Source organism: Hylobates moloch, unplaced genomic scaffold (genome assembly GCF_009828535.3).
Source record: "Hylobates moloch isolate HMO894 unplaced genomic scaffold, HMol_V3 SCAFFOLD_19, whole genome shotgun sequence".
Taxonomy (NCBI): Eukaryota; Metazoa; Chordata; class Mammalia; order Primates; family Hylobatidae; genus Hylobates; species Hylobates moloch.
Window position 1 is genome coordinate 29,461,384 of NW_026652294.1, and position 22,121 is coordinate 29,483,504.

The following is a 22,121-nucleotide window of genomic DNA, read 5'->3' on the forward strand; positions in this document are numbered from 1 at the left end:
GAAATTCCCCCAAAGTGACAAGCGAGGTACAAACCACAGGCTTCCTTTTTATCTTGCTCCCACTTCCAGAACCCAGGTCCTCGGGCAGCGGCTCAGAAGAGCTCAGCTCCCACCTGGGCTCAGGAAAGAGATCAGGCTGTGGAGGGCCTTTGAAGGGTCGGGAGGAAGAGGCTGGAGACTTTCTGAAAGCGCTCCCGGCAAAGATGTCCCCAGGGAAATGCTCCCGGGTGTCTGGGCTGCGGCTTTGAAGGTGCAGAAGTTTGATGGGCTAGTTTAGGCCGTCATTTTTTTTCCATTAATAAAAATTAGGATAGGAAAGAAATTATCATAATCCAACATTGACAATGAAGCTTTCCCATTTACTTCTCTTTCTGTAAGGATTTTTTAAAAATCAAAATGATTTATGATTAATACAGTGCATATTAAAACTTTTAACCTGGTACCTTCATAAAGTAAAAAAATGTTCCCAACATATTACATTTTTAATCACATGAGTTAATTACTCTTTAGGGAGGCTTTGGAAATTCTGGAAAGGAGGGTATTATGGATTTCAAAGAATGAGACTGAAACTGTCATTTTAATGAGAATGCAAATGAGATTGCTGAGGTTCAGTGAAGGTCACAGCAGCTTCATCATCAAGTTATTACAGCCATTTATTGCCAGTAACAAATGAATATTAAAAGCTATTGTTTTAACAGATTAGACCTCCAAATTATTATTATTTCAAAATTTCCCGGGTGTCTGGAATATAATTTAAAAATTATGAAATGCTAAGATTCTCTGCAGACCTATAATCCTCTCATGAGCCTGCTGGTTTTTACAAAGATGTGGGTCTCTCTTTCCCCGAGTGTCAGAGCTTGCAGGAGTGTCTCTGCAGAGACAGTGGGACACTCGTGGTCAGGTGCTTCCTCTCCCTATAGTGGTCCTGAGAGGGGGGTCCCGCAAGCCTCTCCAAGCTGTGTTCTCGGGAGTCTCTGGGTGGGGGCCCAGGGTGGCAAGGTAGTCCCTGAGGCTGGGGCTCTGAGATCTCCGATGGTGGAGGCAAGAGAAGGCTGTTCCAGTGGCTGTCATGGCAGCAGGAGGTCAGACGACTCCCACTGCAGGGCCACTCAGTCCTGGACACCTGTCCCTGCCCCACCTACTGCTGTCTCTTAGTAAACAGCCCAGGGCCTGGCACACAGGGGCTCTGGATGCCGAGTGAAGGGAGGGAGGATGGATGAAGGAATGAATGGATACTGGCTGGTGGCATGGGGCTGGCGGTGGGCTCAGCGATCTTCCTAAGCGGCACGACCGGCTTCCCAGATGCCTGGGCATTCTCCTTCCTCCTCCCTTTCCCTCTCAGAGCAATCCCCTGTCTAGCCAGCAGAGCAAGCGGAGCTCAGCCCTGGTGCTCAGACCGTGTCCTGCGAGGGATTTCCAGGGAGGGCGGCTGCTCCCTGATGGAGGACGTGGGCTCCCAGCCCATTCCTGTGGCTTTTCCTGACTCTCACTCTCACAACGCAGGTGTTCAAGCATGTCTGTGTCTTCAGAAGTGCGGATCTTTATGGGAAGAGGGAGAGAGGGAGACAAGGCAAAAACAACAAAAATCCCCAAACCCACTGAACACTGGGAAGCTCCTGGAAGTGGCCTGGGGTGCACCCCCCACGCCATGGGCGCCCCGGGGTCTGTGGCCTCCTGCAGCCAGGTGACCCCGTCATCAGCAAGGCCCAGGGAAGAGGGGACCTTGTCCAGTCCCCTGAGACAGGAGCTCAGGAAGCTGGCCCAGGAGACCGACCCGAGGGCATCGGGCAAGATAGAGGGGTGGGGATGGGGGCGCTGCAGCCGCTGGCTGGAGGCTGCCGAGCCGTCTCTCAAGGAACAGCTGCTTCAAGCGCACAGACCTGGGAGGGGCTGGGCCTGGCCTTGGGTGGTGCTTGTGAGGGGTGGAGGCCCTGCCGCCTGTTCCCCTGCCCCAGCCAGGGCCCTCTTCTTCTTCTCGCTCCCTCCCTGGGGGTGTCCTGTCCTGTGGGCAGAGTCTTCTGATGACCGTGGGATGCACGGACCGGGCTAAGACCCTAAACACTGAACCCCACTCTGGGAAGGGGATAGTAGGGATTGGTGGTCTCACCAAACTCCTGGACCACTGATGGGAGGTGATGTCACCAGAAACCAATGGCACAGAGGGCATCACAGGCAGAGGAGAAGAATTTGTCCTGGGAAGGCTCCCAGGGGACTGTGAGAAGAGGTGGGTCCCTCAGAGCAAGTGCTCACTGGCCCTGCATCCCCGGCCCCCTGTGTGGCCAGCCCCTCCTGCAGAGCAGCCCCTCTGGGGTTCGCCAAGCTCCAGGGACCTAGTGAGGTTGTGGCTGCATCTCGATCCTGCGCACCACAGGGAGAAGTAATTAAATGTAATAGATGCAGAGGCTCCCGGAATTACATTATTTAGGAGCTGCAGCTTACACACATATGCACGCGTGCTAAGCTGCACATAATTAATAGATTTATTTAAATCAGCCTCTGCCATCTGTATTCATCTGGAAGAGATGCTTCTTGGCAGGTCCATGTTGGAAGACCTTTGTCTGCAGGGCGCGCGTCGCACAGGTGTGGTGGGGCAGTGACTGCAGCAGACAAGGCCAGGCGGTTCCTGCAGTCAGACCCGAGAGGGAGTGAGGCAGACAGGGATGTGGAGTCCCCCCGAGGCTGTTCTCAGGGACACCCCCCTAGGCAGGGTCCCACCTGATCACGGCCTTGCTCAGGGCTCAACCTCCACAGCCCCTGAGGCCCATGCTCACTTCCCTTGGGGGCACTGCCCAGCTCCGGGGATGCAGACCCAGGCACCCTGCCATCCACAGTGGTGTCCTCATGCACTCACTGGGCACAGACCCGCCTGCTTGGTCCTGGGAGGAAGAGCAGATGACACTCATGAGAGTTAACCGTCCCAAAGGGGAAGAGGGCTGCAGCCAGGCCTGGCGTGGTCACCAGGGGCACCCACCGTTGGGAGGCCTGCAGGGAGTGGGGAGAGTGTCCAGGTCTGGAGTTCAGGGCCGGCAGCAGTAACGGCATCAGAGCTGTGCTAGGGTCTGAATTGTGTCTCCCCAAAATCCGTATGTTGACGTCCTAACCCCAGCTCCTCAGAACATGACCGTACTTGGAGACAGGGCCTTTAAAGAGGTGATTCAGGTTAAATGGGGTCGCAAGGGTGGGGCCCTGATCCAGTATAACTGGTGTCCTTATAGCGAGAGATGAGGACAAGGACAGGCACAGAGGGGCCACCCTGTGAGGACACAGAGAGAAGACGGCATCCACAGGCTGAGGAGGGCGGCTCCGGGAGGAAGCAGCTCCGCTCACACCCTGACCCCGGCCTCCCGGCCTCCAGGGCTGCGAGGACATGAGTTTCTGCCCTGAGCGATGCTGGGGACAGGGCTGACAGGGACGCGCCTGTGGCGTTCTGTTCTGGCCACCCTAGGACACCAGTCCCAGGTGGTGGTTAGATTAGAGGTGACCACGGCTCCCTGCAGGAGGCTAAGTGGGAGCCTCGTCTCACCCAGGCGTTGCAGGTACTCCACTGGAACCTGGTAGCTAAGGCTCCCTGAAGATGCCAGGCCACAGGCCACCGAGCACCACGGCCACTCGCAGGTGGGAGGGCACCTCCAGACTCTTGGCAGAGGTCCAGCCCCCACAGCACCCCTTCCTGACCTGCCCTTAGCAGGCGCTGATGGGCGATCATTGTTCAGGGAGGGCTCTGGCCATGCCTAGAGCTCCCTCCCCGAGGTCAGCTCCCCTAGAATCCACTGGAAGGCAATGTCCCCTGAAAATGGGTCCCAGGACCCCTGTCCCTTGAGGTCACAATGAGGACACAACTGGAGGATGTGTCTAAGCCGGGGCAGGTAGACCTTTCCCACGAGACAAGTAGGTGGAGGCAGATTGGAGCCATGGGGCCCGCTCAGGCAGAGGCCCCAGTCTGAGGGGGGAGTGGTCTTGTTTCCCTCCCCTGTTTCCTTTAGATTCTGCACCTCACCAAGATCAGCACAACCTCCAGGGAACGGGGAAGGTGATGGGGACTCCCAGATGGATAGCAAGCCGGGCCTGTGCCAATTCATTCTTATTCAGTGCCACCGTCGCAACATCCCAATCTAGTCATTATTGCATCTTCACTCTCCGTGGCTGCATTATAACTGGAGCTTATGTTCAATTTGCTGGGAGCCGGCAAATCATCGTCTGCTTTTCCTCAGCACACACTCGTTTGCTGTTGGCCCTAGGTGTTTCTTAAAGTCTAGCATTTTACACATAGACAAATTAAATCTTGTTTTTGAATGCGTCCCTCCCTGGAACTGACATAATGCTCTTTAATGTCTGTCGCACCTCTTGGGGTCTTGGGGCTCATAATCATTTGCATTTTCAAGCAGCAGATTCCTGCTTTGAGGGATGTATCCTCAAAGCCAATAATGAAGTGATTAAGGAGAGTTGGGCTCCCGTGGGTGTTTGCCACCGTCTCTCTCCCACCATCCATGTAAGCGTGGCCTCAGGAGCGGTGGTCGGTGGAGAGGTCTCTTCGTTGCTGTGGAATATTCATTTGGCCAACCAGGAACACTGCCACAGTATCTTCCAGGCGTGGCCACTGGGAGACTCGAATGCGGAGACGTGGTCCAGGGGCTGTAGACCAGGGAGGTCCAGTCGGGTTCAAGGGCCAGGATGGGGAGGGGTGTGACATGAGTGTGTGCCACAGACGGCTGGTGGTTCACGAGGTCAGGAGGATACCCTGGGTGCCCACATGTGCCAGGTGCCTGGGCGAAGGGCGGGCCCACCTCCTGGGCTTCACTCGCCTCCGCCAGCTGCCAGGGAGTGAGAGAACAGGAGCACGGCGGGAAATTCACAATGGGCAGGTGCCAGGCCTGAACTCCGTCTCCCACATTCAAATGGCCTAGCCCCAGGGCGATGGCATTTGGAGGTGACAGGGTCATAAAGGGGCCCTTATACTGGGGTCAGTCCCTTAGGAAAGAGGCGTGAGGGAGGCCCTTCCTCTCTCTCACTGCTACATGAGGGACACAGTGCCGAGGGGCCCAAGGAGGGAGCCCATACCAGGAACCCAATTGGGCTGCCCTTGACCTTGTTGAGGCCGCCTGGGCCATGGTGTTTTGTGGTGGCAGCCGGAGCTGACCCCAGCGGTGGACGCTCCTGCTGGGCCACTGGGCTGCCCCACAGCAGATTTGGGGACCCATGGCGGTCGGGGCTGCTTGGGAAGTGGGCCCCGTGGTGGAGGGGTGGCTCTGCCTCTGGGCCCTCAGCCATCACTGCTCTGTGCTCTTTCTAGTCTGGAGGTGGCCTTGCTCTCAGGAGCAGGCACCAAGGTCCCAGCTAGAGCCCCTCCCTGAGATGAGCCAGGTAACCTGACACCCCACACTGCGGAGTCCCCTGCCCCATAACCCCTCCTCTGACCCTGGTGGTCCTAGAGCTCTGCTCTGAGAAACGACATGGCTGATGGAGGAAGGTGGGCCCCTTCCCCCCTGGTCTCCACATCCCCAAGGCTTCTCCCTGTCACTGCAGCCGTCACCGAGAGGGCTTTTCTGGGGCAGTCAAGCCTTGCAAGTGGGAGAACCAGGGAGGCCTAGAGGGGATATGGGGTTTGGCTGAGCCTTGAGGAGGAGGAAGGAAGCCAGGAAGGGGCGTGTGGGATGAGGGCTCAGCCCGAGCCAGGCAGGAGGGGCGGCAGGGCCTGCCTTTGGGGAGCAGAGGGGACAAACCCAGAAGTGGAGCACGGCGGGGATGGAGGAAGGGATGCGGAGGCAGCGCCACAGGTCCGGGCCGCCATCCTCATTACAACCATCACCAGAGATGCGGTCACCGTGCGCTGAATCCTTACAGGGGCCGCGGTAGAGACGTTTCTATCTCAGCCTCGCAGGGGAGGACCTGAGGCCGGAACGCAGGGGTCCAGACCCCCGTGGATGTGAGGGTCTGGGCAGGAGTGACTGCAGGGTCTTCTTTCTATGCACGTGCCGGCCATCCTCCATCAGGCAGCTGCCCTGGCCACCGATGCCTTCGCAGCATAGGATTTGGGGACCTCCACGTGCTGTCCCATGGGAAAGCCACATCCTTGTAGGGGAGGAGCACCACTGCTCTCAGCAGGGGCCATTTCTCTAACGGGAGCCTGTAAGTTTCTGGGCAGGGGTGTGATGTGGCTCAGGCGTCCGTCCCTGTGATGCACCCAGGCTGGTGCCATCAGGCTCCCGGCATTGGTGCACCCCGGCATTGGTGTGGCCACTGCATTGGTGTGACCCCAGCATTCATATGGCCCCAGCAGGCCCCCCAGTGTTTCCATTCTCGGCCTCCAATCACTGGAGACCACACATGGGATGCCAGGAGCACCAAGGGTACAGGTAGGTCATCAAGGCCTGGGGCCAGCCCGGGCAAGGGCAGTGCCAGCTGGCGCCCCCAGTGTGAACTAATGTGAGGTGCTTTCATGCTGCAGAATGTGCCTGGGTCCTGAGACCTACACTGGGCCATGAAAAACGTTATCTTTTTTTATTATTATTATTATTATTATTTTATTTATTTTTTTTTTTTGTGATGGAGTTTCACTCTTGTTGCCCAGGCTGGAGGGCTCACTGCATCCTCTGCCTCCCAGGTTCAAGCAATTCTCCCGCCTCAGCCTCTCCAGTAGCTGGGATTACAGGTGCTCAACACCACGCCCGGCTAATTTTTTGTGTTTTTAGTAGAGATGGGTTTTCACCATGTTGGCCAGGCTGGTCTTGAACTCCTGACCTCAGGTGATCCACCCACCTCGGCCTCCCAAAGTGCTGGGATTACAGGCGTGAGCCACCACGCCTGGCCTCACAGTTGTCTTTAAAGTGGCTTTTGTTTGGCTCCTGTGTCTGAGCAGCTCTCATCCTGTGCTGTCCTCCACACCTGGGGATGGGGGGGTTCCCTGTGTGGGTGACATGGGGTTTGTCTGGGTCTGGCTGTGGCAGGCTCTGCTTTTCAAGCTGGGAGGTGGGTGGGGACTGTGGAAGGGAGATGATGCGTCCCACCCTGGGAAGGTAGTGTTGTGGGTGGGGACTGTGGATGGGAGGTGATATGTCCCACCCTGGGAAGGTGTGTGTGATGGGAGGTGATGTGTCCTGCCCTGGGAAGGTAGCATTGTGGGTGGGGACTGTGGATGGGAGGTGATGCATCCCGCCTTGGGAAGGTGTGTGTGACGGGAGGTGATGCATCCCGCCCTGGGAAGGTAGTGTTGTGGGTGGGGACAGTGGATGGGAGGTGATGCATCCCGCCCTGGGAAGGTGTGTGTGATGGGAGGTGATGCATCCCGCCCTGGGAAGGTGTGTGTAATGGGAGGTGATGCATCCTGCTCTGGGAAGGTGTGTGTGGATGGGAGGTGATGCGTCCTGCCCTGGGAAGGTAGCCTTGTGGGTGGGGAGAGTGGACGGGAGGTGATGTGTCCCGCGCTGGGAAGGTAGCCTTGTGGGTGGGGACAGTGGATGGGAGGTGATGCATCCCACCCCGGGAAGGCGTGTGTGATCATAAGGACAGAAAGGCCTCGAGGCCCAGGGAGCAGCTGGGCTGATGACATCCCACGTGTCAGATCCACTCTGCTCTGTGGCTCTGGGACGCTTTGCTGGTCCCTCTCTCACCAGCCCGAGGAAAGTCCTTTGTGCTTCAAGGACAGAACCCAGATCCTCTCCCTTCCGCAGGGATAGCCGAGTCCCCTCGCCGCAATGTTTCTGGGGCCCCTTTGCAGGTTTGTGAATTCCTCAGGCTGCTCCGTAGATGACAAGGCTGTTGCAGGGTGTGCTGGGGCTGCTGGACTCTGGGGAGGAAGGCCCATGGTGTCCTCAGCAGGGGCTGTGTTTCCAGCCTCGTTTGGTGGATGAAAAATCCCCCACAGTTCTGGAGCACGACCTCTCTGTGGAGGCCGCCCCTCTCCATGGTTTGAAATGTTTGTCACTCCGTTTGTATCCGCTCCTAACAGTGGCTCCTGGGTCGGCAGGGCTGGAGTGCTCGGCTTCGTGATGATGACGGTGGCCACGGCAACGCCTCGAGCCTTGGACCCCTCGAACCCCGCTGGGGAGCCGCGATGCCCATGGGGGGTCATGAGCCACTGGCACAAACAGTGCTCCCCCAGGTGTCAAAATCAATAAACCATTTCTGGTGCTGGGAGCGGACATTGAGTCACCGACCTGGGCTTTGACCTTATTTAGAAGTTTGTGTTCCCGAGGCTCAGCATGGCTGCGTGGGGACCAGTCCGGGGCCACACACATTCTGCACAGTGACGCGGGATCAGAGCCCTTTCCGTCCTGGGACTGGGACCGTGGGCGGTGGCTCGGCTCATGGCCACTGGTCACCCTGCCCTGCCTCAGGCTCCCTGAGTGCTCTCTGCCTCGGGGTCCTTTTCTTAGGGATTCATAGTAGGAACAACCTGGTAGGCGGTGGTGTGGACTAGGTCCTGGCGCAGGGTAAGCACTGATTTGCAGCCATCTGTGCTGCCCTCCTTATCCTAAGCCCCCTCCTTTCCCCAGAGCCTTTCTTTTTTCTTTTTTTATTTTTTGAGATGGAGTCTCGCTCTATTGCCCAGGCTGGAGTGCAGTGGCGCAATCTCGGCTCACTACAAGCTCCGCCTCCCGGGTTCACGCCGTTCTCCTGTCTCAGCCTCCTGAGTAGCTGGGACTACAGGCACCCGCCATGATGCCCGGCTAATTTTTTGTATTTTTAGTAGAGATGGGGTTTCACCGCGTTAGCCAGGATGGTCTCGATCTCCTGACCTCGTGATCCGCCCGCCTCGGCCTCCCAAAGTGCTGGGATTACAGGCGTGAGCCACTGCGCCCAGCCCCACAGAGCCTTTCTAGAAAATGGGAAGGGGGCACAGGAGGGTCACTGAACAGTAGCGTGGACCTGACAAGGCCTGTGACTCAGAGAGGCAGCCCCGTATCAGCACCAAGTCCAGTCCTCCCCACCAAGGTGGGCATCTGGGGAGGGAGGGCGGGAATTTAGCTCCTGTGGGGACCCCCGGGGCCCGGTCACAGCCTCCAAGGCCCTCGGGACTCCACTGACACTGCCAGGAAAAGCTGCCTTCCACCCGTCCTAAGCCATCATTGGCTGGCAGATGGGACAGCCAGGCCCCCACGCCCAGTCTCTGGTTAATGGTGGGGTCAGGGCGGGTCAGGCCTGGGCCCCTGACACTGCTTCATGACAATTCCACCCCCACAGTGAGAGAGGACTCACTTGTGAACTTTGGAAAACTCCCCCAAACCACACAGGGCTCCCACTTGACAGCTCTGAGACCCCCTTTCCTCTCACGGCCCCGGGATGCCCGTCTGTGCGGAGGCTCTGGTGGGTGATGGTGCTGGAGGCCCTGGCGGAGCTGCAGGCTGGTGCCTTGGCATCTCCCACACCAGAGCTGGGCTGGACCGAGCCGCCCGCTTGCTCCTCCACAGCCGCAAGTGACCTTCAAGAGCCTCAGCCCTTGACCTTCCACCATTTCTCTGACATTTAGCAAACAGTGCTGGCCGCCCCTCCTTGGGTACTCGGCCAGGTCTTTGCGTGGCCCCCCAAGAGCCTTGCGGACAAGTGGCCCCTCGTCCCGGGGGCTCCTCCTGTGCATTTCTCCAGTTGGGACCACAGTGGGCGCTTATGTCGGTTTCCGGAAACTTCCATGACTGTACCCACCCCACACTCCTCTAGAGCTGTCCTCCAGTGGGGACCACAGGGGCAGTTTCTTCCAGCTTCCGGTGGTCTGTCTGGCCTCACTCACCGGCAGTGTGGAGGCTGGGCCCTGAATTCCTCTGGGCACAGGTGGGGCTGGTGTTGGCCGCATATGAGTGTCTGGAGGAAGGTGGCGTGTGGGGCTCCTCTTGTCTCTATATGGGAAGAGGGGCCTGGCTCCCAGAGGGTGTCTGCACCTGCCATCTGAGAAGGGGCTCTTGCTGCTGCCAGGCAGGCATGGGTCCTGGAGCTCAGCACTGCTGGGCTCTCTGCCCCTCGGACTCCTCTGCACCTCAACAGGCTGGGGCATGGCCTCGTCCCTCTGAGCAGCAATGGTCACAGTGCCTATTCTGCTACCAGTGAGCCGAGCAGGGTATCGAGAGCTCGGGCTCCTGGGAGGACGCCAGCTTCTTGACAAAGGTCAAGACCCCAAGGACCCAGGCCAGGTGGCAGTGTCCACTCCACCCTACTATAAGTAAAGGCCACTCCCTCCCTGGCCTGCCTGGCCCAGCCCTCCTCCACGTCCTACCAGGCTCCTCACTGGGCCCAGGTTTTCCTGGAGCCGGCATCCTTGTCCTTCCTGAAACTGACGATGCTGTAGAAGGAGCACCTGTTCTCTGTACAAAGAGCGCATGGTACAGCAAAGGGTTCCTCAGCGTGGGGTCCCCCAAAAGCAGACCCTAAGCCGAGGCCTGGCGTGCACATGATGTGTGCAGGAAGTGAGGATGTGGAGCAGGCGGGGAGTGCAGCCCACAAAGGCGGCTCATCCCCTGGTCACGCTGTGGGCAGCTGGACACATGACCACTGTGGAAACGGAGGAAGACAACCAATGAGAATAAGCAAAGGCCGTTACTCAGCACCCGCGGTACGAGGATGGCAGGAAGCTTGTGGTGGAACAAGGACGCTCCAGGTTGCGCGGATGGGAGGCCTAGACCTGGGCAAGCCAGAGCAGCTCCCTAAGGGGGCATCAGGGCATGTTGGGTTTTCTCTGGTTGGTCCTGAGTTGGGACGAAGGGACAGAAAATGAAGGATGCTGGTGGTTACTGACCAAGTGCTGACCTTTTGGGCCTGATGGCTGCAGAGGCTGTGGGTTGGCTTCCGAGCTTGCAGCTGCAGAACAGTGGGCTGGAATTCTGCTGTCACATGTGGTCTGGTCATTGTCCTTCTGGATGGCAAGTCAGCCCACTGGGGGCTCTGAAAAAGGTGCACACCATGAGCTGGGGCTCTGGGTCTTCTTCCTGAGGGTGAGGGGTTGGAGCATCTATGGGCCCAGCTCTGCAGGCCTTAGTTGAGGGCCACTCCACATGGGGGCATTGGACCCAGGGACTGCAGCCTCCTTCTCAATTGGGCAGAGTGGGCTCCAGTGGTTGGAGAAAGCTTCCAGGCCTGGCACTTGTGTGCTGGTCCTTGGGAGCCACTGAGGGAATGTCCTGGGGGTTCCATCGACTTTTCCAGCGAGGCTCAGCTGACCATAACCAGCATGGAAGCAGGACAGCTGCCCCGTGGTGGGTGCCTTCGGGCCACACACAGTCTGAGACATCCCCCCAGTGGCCCTGCAAAAAAGATGAGGTGCAGAAGCTGCAGCTGGGAGAGTTGTAAGCTGGCATCTCCATCCATGAGGGGTTAGAGGGGAATTAAAATGCACGGCCCCACACCTGATGTCTTTGCTCTGCACTCTGCCTTCTCATCCCATGGTAAGGTGGGGGCTGGGGAACCTCAGGGCCATGGTGGGGCTGAGAGGAGCTTCCCTGGAGGAGACTGGCCATGGTCGCGGCAGGCGGGAGCAGACTCCCCGCCATGTGAGGGCATGTGGGCTCTGGCTTGAGGCAGGCCCAGGGAACAGGCAAGAACCCCACTGTCACGGCCAAGTGCTGGGTGGGGTGTGGACCCTGAGAAGGCACAGTAGGCGGGGCACTCCTCAAGCGCTGGCTGCAGGGGATGGGAGGTGACCCTCCTAGCGGTGGGTAGAGGAGTGGGATGTAAATGTCCCAGATCCAGGCCCTCTGGCTTGATGGAGAGCAAAGTCCTAGAAGTGGCTGTGGGGCGATGCTCCTGTTTTAGTTTCACAAATGCATGATGCTGCATTCCCAGCAATGTGTAAATAAATATTCAGTGCACCAGGGCCACCAATACCTAACTCTTTTCAACTCTGTTTGGGTCAACCTGCCTGGCTGGTGCCAGCCTTCGGCAGAATCTGATGTTTTCCCCCATCCACTGAAGGCTTTTAGGGCATCCAGAGAGAAACTGTCATTCTCAGGTCTTAGGTTCTGAACGTCCTCCTACCACGTTAGAGCTCTGCCTCACTGCTGAGAGGATTTCCAGGGACTTGCACCCACCCCAGCCCTGTGCTCAGCTCTCAGGAACACACATGCTGGCTTCAGCCATGGAGCTTGCCTTATGGGACTAGAATTGCCTTGGAGCAGTGGCTTGAGATGGTAGGTCTGGGTTTTATTCTCTCCTGATTGTTCCTTGCCTAGACCAAAACCAGGGATGGGTGGACAGATGGATGGATTGATGGGTAGACAAATGGATGGATGGATAATAGATAGATAGATGAATTGATAGGTAGATGAGTAGGATGATGGATGATGAATAGATGTGCAGCTGGATAGATGGATGGATGGACAGATGGATGTATGATGGATGGATTGTGGCTAGATGGATGATGGATAGATGATGGGCTGATGATGGATGGATGATAGACAGATGGTGGATGATGGATGAATGATAGGTGGATATGGATAGATAGATGATGGATGGTTGGATGATGAATAGATGATTTGTGGATGATGAATGGATGGTGATGGGTAGATGGATGGTGGATGGATGGGTGGATGGTGGATGATGGGTAGGTAGATGGTGGATGATGGGTAGGTAGACGGATGATGGGTGATGAATGTATGATGGGTGGATGAAAGACGGATGGATGATAGATGGATGGATGGATGATAGGTGGATGATGAATGGATGGTGATGGGTGGATGGATGGTGGATGGATGGGTGGATGGTGGATGATGGGTGGATGGTAGGTAGATCGATGATGGGTGATGAATGGATGACGGGTAGATGAAAGACAGATGGATGATGGGTGGATGGATGGATGATAGGTGGATGAATGGATGGTGATGGGTGGACGGATGGTGGATGGATGGATGGGTGGACAGTGGATGATGGGTGGATGGTAGGTGGATGGATGATGGATAATGAATGGTAGATGGGTGACGAATGATTGATTGATGGAGGGATGGATGTTGGATGGGTGGATGACAGATGGATGGATGATGTACAGATGGACGAACGGGTGGGTGGAAAGAGGAAGGGCCCTATGAGGATGTGTGGCCTCTTCAGGGAGGTAGCAGGGGCTGCCCGGGTACATCCAGCTTTAGCCCACCCTCTCCTTGTGCTGCCATAGGCAGGTTGCAGAGCTGCCTCAGCCTTAGTTTCCTCAGCAATACGTTGGGGGGGTGGGGTGGGATCTTTGCCTTAGAAGGTTGTGAGAACTAAATGGGGTGAGGTGTGTAAAGGGTGTGGCCCATGGAGAACCCAGCCCCTGATCATGCTGTCCTCCTTTTGCCTCTGTCCTCCTTGGCAGCATTTTTCAAAGGCCTGGGACCATGCAGCCCACGTGGTTCTGCGGCTTGCTGTAGTTTGCTCACCACTGTGGTTTCATGATTTACGCCTGGGGACGTCAGTGGGTTGGGTTTGTCCTTTCTCCTTTGCTCTGCAGCACTGCTGCCTGTGGACTGGCTGCACTAGATTCCCCTTTCCCTGCGGAAGGGCACTTGTGTTGTTTCCAAGTTTTGCTGTTCCACTTGCGGAGGGGCCTTTCTGCACACGGGCAGGTGCTGCTTTGGGGTATTTTCTGACGAATAGAACTTCCAGATTTCGGGTGGGAACATCTTGAATTTGCTTTCATTTTCTTTAGGACAGTTGAACAGGAAATGATTGTTTTTAAACAAAAACACACACAAAAAAATGTGTTTGCTTCCCTGAGGGGCAGGCTGAGCCCTCACTTGGGGAGAGCATCCCTCTGTGTGCTGCCCGCCTGGCCTCCGGAAGGCTGCTGGGAGGGCCCTCGTGTGTGCCCATCTGTTTCCGAGGACTGGGGGTAGCAGGTGCCCTCCCCAGGCTGAGTGCTTTCCTCCCAGCCTTATTAGGAAATGCTTTAAAAGGACAATCCCCACTTTGAGTGAATGGATCTATTAAGCCCAGCGAAAAGTGTGAGTTAATGTGTGCAGAGAAAAGATAAGAATTTCAAAAAGGAGAGCAGGGTGATCGCGGGTGCGGGTCTGGAGATAAGAGCCCCTGCGGTTGCTGCGGGCGGGGATTGGCGGGCATGGCTGGCAGGGCTGGCCAGCTTGGGCAGTGGCCTGAGGGTAGGGGGGACAGGCCTGCTCCTCCAGAGGTCCCCTCCCAGCCCCCTCCTCCTGTCCGCATTCACTCAGAACTCACCAGCTGGTCACACATCCTCCAAGCTCCTCCGGGTGAGCTCGGGAACCAAGAGCAGCTCTGCCCTCTGGGTACCCCGGGCTGTGGCTGGGGTGGCTGGGGCTGCAGGAACAGGTGTGACACCGCAGTCTGCAGGGTGGCCTGGGGAATGAGGTCTCGCAGGATGATGGTCAAGCAGGGCATCCCTGGCTGAGGCTCAGCCCGTGCAAGGTGCTGGGCAGGCCTGGGAACGGGCAGAGGTTTGGCTGCACTGGAGTGGCCTGCAGTCCTAGAGCTGGGAGGTGAGGCCAGTGAAGAGCATGGATCCACCGTGGGCAGCGTCTGTGCCAGCTGGGGAGCTTCCGTCCCATCTAGGGGACAGTGAATTCACGGCCTCTATTTTCTGGGTATGCCACAGCAGGTCACAAAAGAAATGAGAGTAAAACAGCCAAACCCTGGGCCAGCAGGAAGTCTGTCTTCACCCGTGTGACTGAGCGCACAGGGCCTGCCCGGACTGTGGCCTCCGCCATCCCGAGGCCCGGCTGGTCAGCGAGAGAAAGCAGCACCTTCCCCCTGCCCTGGCCTGCGCCTCCATCTTCTCTTTTCTCCTCCGGAAACTGGTGGCCTTTCCTCTTCTGGTTTTCCATCTCTTCTGTCACCTGCTCTGCTCATGTCTCGTCTGCTCCAGAGAGAGGATGTGCAACTCACTCAGCCTGGCTGTGAAGCACTGAGGAGAGGTCAGAGCCAGCCCTGCCGGGGCATCTACACTTGGTGCAGAATCAAAACTTGAGCTCAGATGAAGATTCTCTTTTGGGAGTGACTCCAGACAAGGGCTGGCTTGGACACCTCTCTGAGATCCCCACAACAGTATGCCCCAGAGATCTCCTTGGGGACAAGATACGGCCTCTTCCACACATGCAGGAGGAAAAGGAGGAAAGAAAACGTTGGTTGAGAACCACTGTGTGCAGTGTTCTCTGCCTGCATTTGCTGTAATCCTTGCAGTGGGCGTCAGTGAGGACTCGGGGCACAGGGAGACTAATGACTGGCCAGCGGTCTGGTCACACCGGTGGCTGGACCTGCGACCAGTGGTCCTCCCCCCATGAAGCCCATTGCTTTTTGCCCCATGCTGCCCCATGAGCCTGGACTGCCAGCCCAGGCTCCCTTCTCCCCATTGCCCTTCTCTAGATCTCCTTCCACCGTCCAACAGTGGTGAGCACAGCCTGTGGGGCCGGGGTGGGGGACGAGGGCAGACGAGGGCAGAGCATCCTCTTGTGCTCATGGCCAGGGCCATCAGGCACCCTCCATCCAGAACCCCCAGCCAGCTCTGAAGGAGGGGCAGGGCTGGGCCGGGCCGTGAGCAGACTGGGGCCTGGGGGCCTGAGCCACGGGAACCCTCACTGGGTTCTACACAGCCGCCTCCCCTCTCTGGTGCCTGGTTTTGGCCTCTGTGGGATGGGGACAGCTGCCTGGGGTGTGCCGAGCACTGCAGATGGCTGCAGTTACTCAGAAGAGGGCAGTCTCGGGGGAGGATGATGGACGAAGGGCCACGGGCCGTGGATACTCAGACTTCAGCTCTAGAGTGTGGGGTGGGTGCAGTCATGGAAGTTTCTAGAAACTGAAAAACCTGGCCCGGCCCCAACATTTGAAATGACGCTTTGCTTCTCACCATGCGCTTGGCATCGATTCAATAAACCGTGTGTTTGGGGTGTCTCTGGGGGGTCTAGGCGCCTTGCTGTTTTGTGACCTCTGGGATGGCTGGTCCGATAGTGGACTTGGAGGCTGCCAAGGACATGGGGAGTGTGGCTGCTACAATCAAGGCCCACGGGGCGCATAGCATTCCCGTGAGCACCATGGTACCTCCTCACCAGAGCAACCCCAGCGCTCCTGACCTTGGCTGTGTGCATGGCGCCCATGGAAGCCGCTCTGCATTGCCACGGGCCCAGTCTGCTGTTGTTGCATTGCTGATCCTGGCTGACACGGGGGCTGGGCTCATCAAGTAGCCATGGAAGTGCATGCTGACCCGACCCACGTGCATCCCGGGGGGTGGCCTCCCACAGGCCTTGCCTGGGTCCCGGGTGCTGGTGAGGCCCGTGGCTGCCTTCCAGGCCTGTCCCCAGCATGCGGCTGGCGTGCCCTCTCACTGTCTCCTAGGCCCAGAAAGAGGCAGGAACTATGGCCTGCCATGCTCTAGTCCTTCTGGGGGCTTCTTTGGGCCCTCAGGGGCCATGCTGGATTTACCCCAATGTCCTGGCCGCCAGTGTACCCACACACATAGCCGTGGTGCCAGAAGCCTCCCTGAGGCTGTGCTCTTCCTGGCTGACATGCTCACATGCAGATCACCCCTCTTTCTGGCTCAGCCTCACTCCTCTGCTCCCCACACTCCCCTGGCAGGGCTCTACCATGCTGCATCTGCCCTGCCTTCCTGTCCACACTGGATGGATTCTGCCCGCTGGTCAAGGCCAACATCACGACCTCCTCCCTGCCTCGTGGTCTGTGATTGTCAGAGGCACAGGTATGCTCGTGCCTACTGAAAACATGGCTGAGGCTGCGAATTTTCTTTGCCTATATATACACCACTTCCTCCTTTTCCTCGAAGAGTACAAAGCATTACATTATATGGATGTAACACAACTTATCTACAATGTTTTTATGAGACTAGGGTATCTCAAATCGCAGAACATACATGACGCATATGGTAAAAAACAAATTACAATGACAAAGGAAAGTTCCAAATGAAAAGCAGGATTTTACCTCCTTCTTCCTGGCATCCAGGCCTTTCCCCAGGGACAAAATGGTTAATAGCTTCTTTCTTACCCAGCCTGGCCCTGATCACTATACGTTTTTATTTTCAACATGCATGATGTCAGCAGTGCACACTCAAACTTTTACTTCTTAATTCATCACCTCTGGCCAGGACCTCCTCACTTTTCATTTCAAACAGTGAAAAAAACAGAGGGCCTACTTTCTCCATTAAAGCACTGCCTTCCTCTTTTCATTCCTCTATTATGTATTTAATGGTCAGGATTTGAGAATTTACATTTAGCTTTCTACAATTAATTTGTGTACATGTTGATTTTAAAACTTGAATGGAATTAAAGGACATTGATAATACTATCCCATAAATGTTTATAGCAGAAAGAAGATTTCTGACTAGAACTATGGAGAAAGAGATATACCATTGTAAAGATTTTACCAGTTGGAGATTCTTTCAAGTATCAAGGCCTAATGTATCTTTATACCTGTTCTTCACAGTTTATTCTACTTCTAGAGAATCAAATGTGCTAAATTTTCTTTTATCCCGTATCTCCAGGTACATTCCCTTTATTCCTTTCTCTGGTGGAGTGTAACCTAGATCAGCTTTTTCTATAAGGGATGGGACTAGTAAACTGAACTTCTGAATTCCCTCAAATGGTATGCATTGTTGACTGTTTAGCTGGGTATAAAATTCTAGGTCTTCTACCTTTTCCCATCAGACTCTGAAGTCACTGCTCCACTGTCTTCGAGAAGCCAGTGTTTCTAAAGCAAAATTCAGTATCAGCTCATTTCTTTCCTTAGAACTTTTTTTTGTTATTGTTGTTGTTTGCTTTTTTTTTTTTTTTTGAGACAAAGTCTCGTTCTGTCACCAAGCTGGAGTGCAGTGGCACAATCTTGGCTCACTACAACCTCTGTCTCCTGGGTTCAAGCGATTCTCCTGCCTCAGCATTTGGAGTACCTGGGATTACAGGCACCCACTACCACGCCCAGCTAATTTTTGTATTTTTAGTGGAGATGGGGTTTCACCATGTTGGCCAGGATGGTCTCAATCTCCTTACCTTGTGATCTGCCTGCCTTGGCCTCCCAAAGTGCTGGGATTACAGGCATGAGCTACTGTGCCCGGCCTGTGTTTTTTTTTTTTTTCTTAAAAAAAAAATTCTGCCAGGTTTTCTTGCAATTGGTTGGATCTAGGGGTCTGTCCATTAGATCTAATCAGAATATGGTCTCTACAATCTGAAGATGTGCATTTATTTATTTGACTATTTCCTCCTCTTTGTTGCCTTTTATTCTCCCTTAGAACTTCTAATAAATGAAAGTTAGATGCTTAGGATATACCCTCTAGGTCTCAAATTTTCCGTACTTTTTCACCTTTCTATGTGCTCTCCACTTTTGTAAACATATTTGATTTTACTTTCCACAGCCCAGTCTTCATTCATTCCCATTTTACCATTCAGTGCATACCCTAGATCTTAAAATGGGCCAGTCACATTAATTTCAAAGAGTTTTTTTCTTGTTCTCTTGTTTGCTTTTTTTCCCCCTTGGGAGTCTGGTTTTCTCTTATTGATACCATATTATTTCAAATTTTTTGAGAATGATGCTATTTAGAATAATCACAATTACGGTTATGATTATTTTCCCTGAATTATTTCTGTCCCCTAAGGTTCAAGTGTAGAGTATGCACAGCTGAGCCTGCCTTCTCTTTCATGCCTCTAGCTTTCTGCAAACACCTAGTGATCTCTGCCTGCTAAGTCCTGTCTGTATAGGAATAAAGGTTGAGGTGTGGGTAGTGACTGGTCAGTGTGAATCACCTCTGCCCTGTGTAGCCCAACAGGCTTCTCACTTGACCATGAGCACTTACTATATTCCCTTGGAATGAGCAAGGTGCGTAGACAGAGGGGACACCCTGGAAGTGGGCATGCAGCTGATGGGCAAACAGCATCCCCACATTTGCTGGTGCTGGCAGGCTTGACCCTGGGGACAGGTGTTTCTATGCATTTCACTCTTGGGAGGAATTGTGCTACCTTTGGACCTGCTGACCCTGCTTCTCATGAATGACCAAAGTCCTTAACTCTGCTCTGCCCTGGTTTTTTCTTAGACCCTGAGTTTTTCACTCCAGAAGCAGGTTCCTGGCTTGTGTGCCATGGGCCTGTTTGGAAGTCTGATGAAGCCTGTGCCACCCATCTCAGGACAAACTAAAAATATTTGATGAAGAAGATCAATTATATCCACATGCAGGTGGCAAATGGTAAAACGCCTATTTTGATATAGTAATGTGTTTTCTTCATGAACACATTACATACAAAGTCTAGTAGTGGGACAACCATAAATTGAAGTAATGGTGAAAATAAGCAATAGACTGAGATATCTACAACAGCTGTAATGTGATATGAAAATACCTGTGATTTTTGGTGGTGACAAAGTCATAGTTATGGCTAAAGTATTGTGTTTACTGCCTACATGCCTAATTGAAGGCAGTGTTAAATTTCAGTTAGAGACACGTTAAAGAAAATGCTCACTTTCTCCATCCAAAGTCCCACACCTCAGGCACTGTGGGGACTGTCCCCAGGCAGAAGGCACCCCCTCTGTGGACAGCTTTCCTCTGGCTCTGGTCTGAGCTACACTAGCCTTAAAGCAGAAGTTTGCAGGGCTTTGGGGGAAGACACACCCTCCCGGCACTGTGGAAGTGCAGCTCTTCGGCCAAGTGCCCTCCTCCCTGGACACTTGGCCATGCCCCTGGTTTGTTTCACCTTCTCGGGAGGATGTGGGCATCCTTCTGTTGGTTCCCACCACAGTTTCTTCTCTTCTGTCCAGAGACTGGGCCCAGGACCCCCTCATCCTTTCCGGCTTGCTTAGCGTTTTGATTCCCAACACAGTAATGGTTCCAGTATTTGTAAAGGGTCTTTCCTGTCATGTCGATGAGACCCTAGGTGTCTCCTCCTGAGATGTGTGTTGGTTTTATCTGGCTCAGGTGTTCACACTGCCATCTGGAGCTGACTTCCCAATGGCACCCAGGGCCTCTTTGGTCTGCACTGTTAACTCACTCTTCGGAAGTCCTGCACGAGGTTCTTGAGTTTGCAGCTGTGATTGCTTTTAAAGGTGCAAGCAATGCCACATGCGTTTACTAACAGGAAGCGTTGGTGCCCGGAGAAGTGTGATGGTGGTCCCCCAACGTTAGGCATGGAGGTCCTCCTGTCCCACCTGTTGAAAGTGAATTGGTGGGCCATGCCTCTATTTATGAACTTTCTTTTTTTCCCCTTTATCCTCTTTAATTCTCTTTACAGAAGGATCTTCCAAATGTAGTTCTTAAAAATTCCCCTGGTGAATGTAGCATACTTTTCTATTTTCAGAATTTCAAATAATATGCACCTGATTGGGGACACAGTGAGTGTCAAGGGCGGGCTCTCTCTCCTGATTGAGATCCCTGTTGGGGCCAGGGGTGAGCACATGTGATAAGCACCCAGAAGACCCCCGAGCCCTCTGACTGGGGAGCCCTGTGCCAGGTGAGGGATGAAGGCCAACGACCTTGGTGGAGGTCAGGCTCTGCCAGCCAGGCAGCGTGGGTTCCTGAGGAGCTGCTACCTTAGATCTTTCCTAGAGAATGTCTAGGGGTGGAGAGCAGGAGAGAGTGGGGTGCTTATAGGAAATGGGGTTTTGAAGGGGATAGCATGAGCAGAGAGAATGGCTAGTCCCTCCCAGGGCAGATCCAGAGCTGCTTAGTTGCTTGGCTGGTGTGAGGCTGGGGCCGCTCCTTTAGGTGAGAGGAGTTGGATGGGACATTCTTGTCTCTCCTGGATGTTTTCGGGGGCAGGTGGAGGATGCTGAGCCAGAGGTGAAGAACTGCTTCGTGTATGGCCTCTCCCCTGGCCGGGTGCTGGGCACTGCAGAGCCAGGTCAGGCAGACAGCATCAAGCTTAGTGGCTGGTCCTGACTCTGCCCTTGACTTTCTAGTTGATGTGAGACCAGTCGCCATGCCTCTATAAGCCTCAGTTTCCCCAGATGCATACTGATTGGCTTGATCTATCTGACCTCCAAGAGCCCTTCAGGGTCAGGCCTCTTTCCCTTCCTGGCACATCAATACTGGTGCGGGGAGGAGACAGCCTTCATGTGAACCACATGCACCGCAGGCACCAGCACTGCCCCCACCCCACACAGGCCAAGACAGAGGTTCAGGGTCCAGGAAGCTTAAGCCCCGATTCCTGCCCACTGCTCTTTCCTGGGCATTTGAAATTGAATTTCAAATTCAATTCAGGCAAAAATACCTTGAGGCCTACCACACTGGTCTTGGTGTTGGGCTCTGGGGCGAACCCCTGACGAGGACACCTGGGCGCCCTGCTCTGGGGAGCCGGGTTGGGGAGCAAAAGTGGCCTAAAACAAAGACCCCTTCTTCCTAGAGGCGGGAAGGGAGGCAGTGCAGGGAAGCATCCATTTGTTTCCCCTGGAATGGAACGTGGGCATTAACGCGCCCACGGTCTTGGGTGCAGGGCAGCTGGCTGGAGGGTGGTACACAGTAGCGGCAGGTGTGAGTGTGTTTGTGTGTGTTTCCAGGCAGATGTGCCGTTTTCAGACGCCGCGGGACCAGCCTCCTCCGAGCCCTCCCAGCCGCTGGTCGGGCCCGGCTGGGGCGGTACCTGGGCCTGGGTTTCCCTGTCTCCGGGGCCTTGGGTGCGAGGGAGGCTGGGCGCCACTCGAGGCCCCGCGTCCAGTCTCCCGCGCCAGCAGGGCCGGCTCTGCAGTGAGGCCCCTGCGCACCTAGGTGGAGCCCGACCCGCAGTTTTCGGCTGGGCCGGCCCCACCTGACCCGCCGGCGCGCCAGGCGGGGGCGCTGCAGGGCGGGGTCCCCGGGGTCCCTCGCGGCCCAGTGCGCATCGGCGGCTCCGCGGCCGGGAGGAGCGCAGACGGCGGCGGGCGCGGGCCGGAGTCCGAGGCTGCGCGGGCCCGGCCACCTGGGCTGGCAGCGACTGCGCCGCGCTCCCCCTCCCGCCGCCTCCCCCGAGGAGCCGGCGCCGAGCCGAGCGGGCGGGCGCGCGCCTCCAGGCCGGAGCAGCGGCGTCCTGCGGGCGGCGAGGCGCGCAGCGTCGCCAGCCCCACCTGTAGGCGCGGCAGCCACCGGCACCGACACCGGCAGCGGCGGCCCAGCGCGGGCAGCCCAGGGGCGCGGCGGGCCCGGACCTAGTCCCGGCCGCGGCGGCGGAGGCGCGGGCTGCTGGGAGCGCAGAGGCCGGCACCGTCCGGTGGGGACCGGCCCGCCAGCCCCGGGCCGCGCA

General features: G+C 55.8%; 1 protein-coding gene across 1 annotated transcript in view; it reads left to right on the forward strand.

Moving 5' to 3' along the window:
* The window catches only part of TAFA5 (TAFA chemokine like family member 5), a 247,320-nt gene that overhangs the window by 63,264 nt on the left and 161,935 nt on the right, over positions 1 to 22,121 (forward strand). The gene's annotated exons all lie outside the window — the stretch shown is intronic.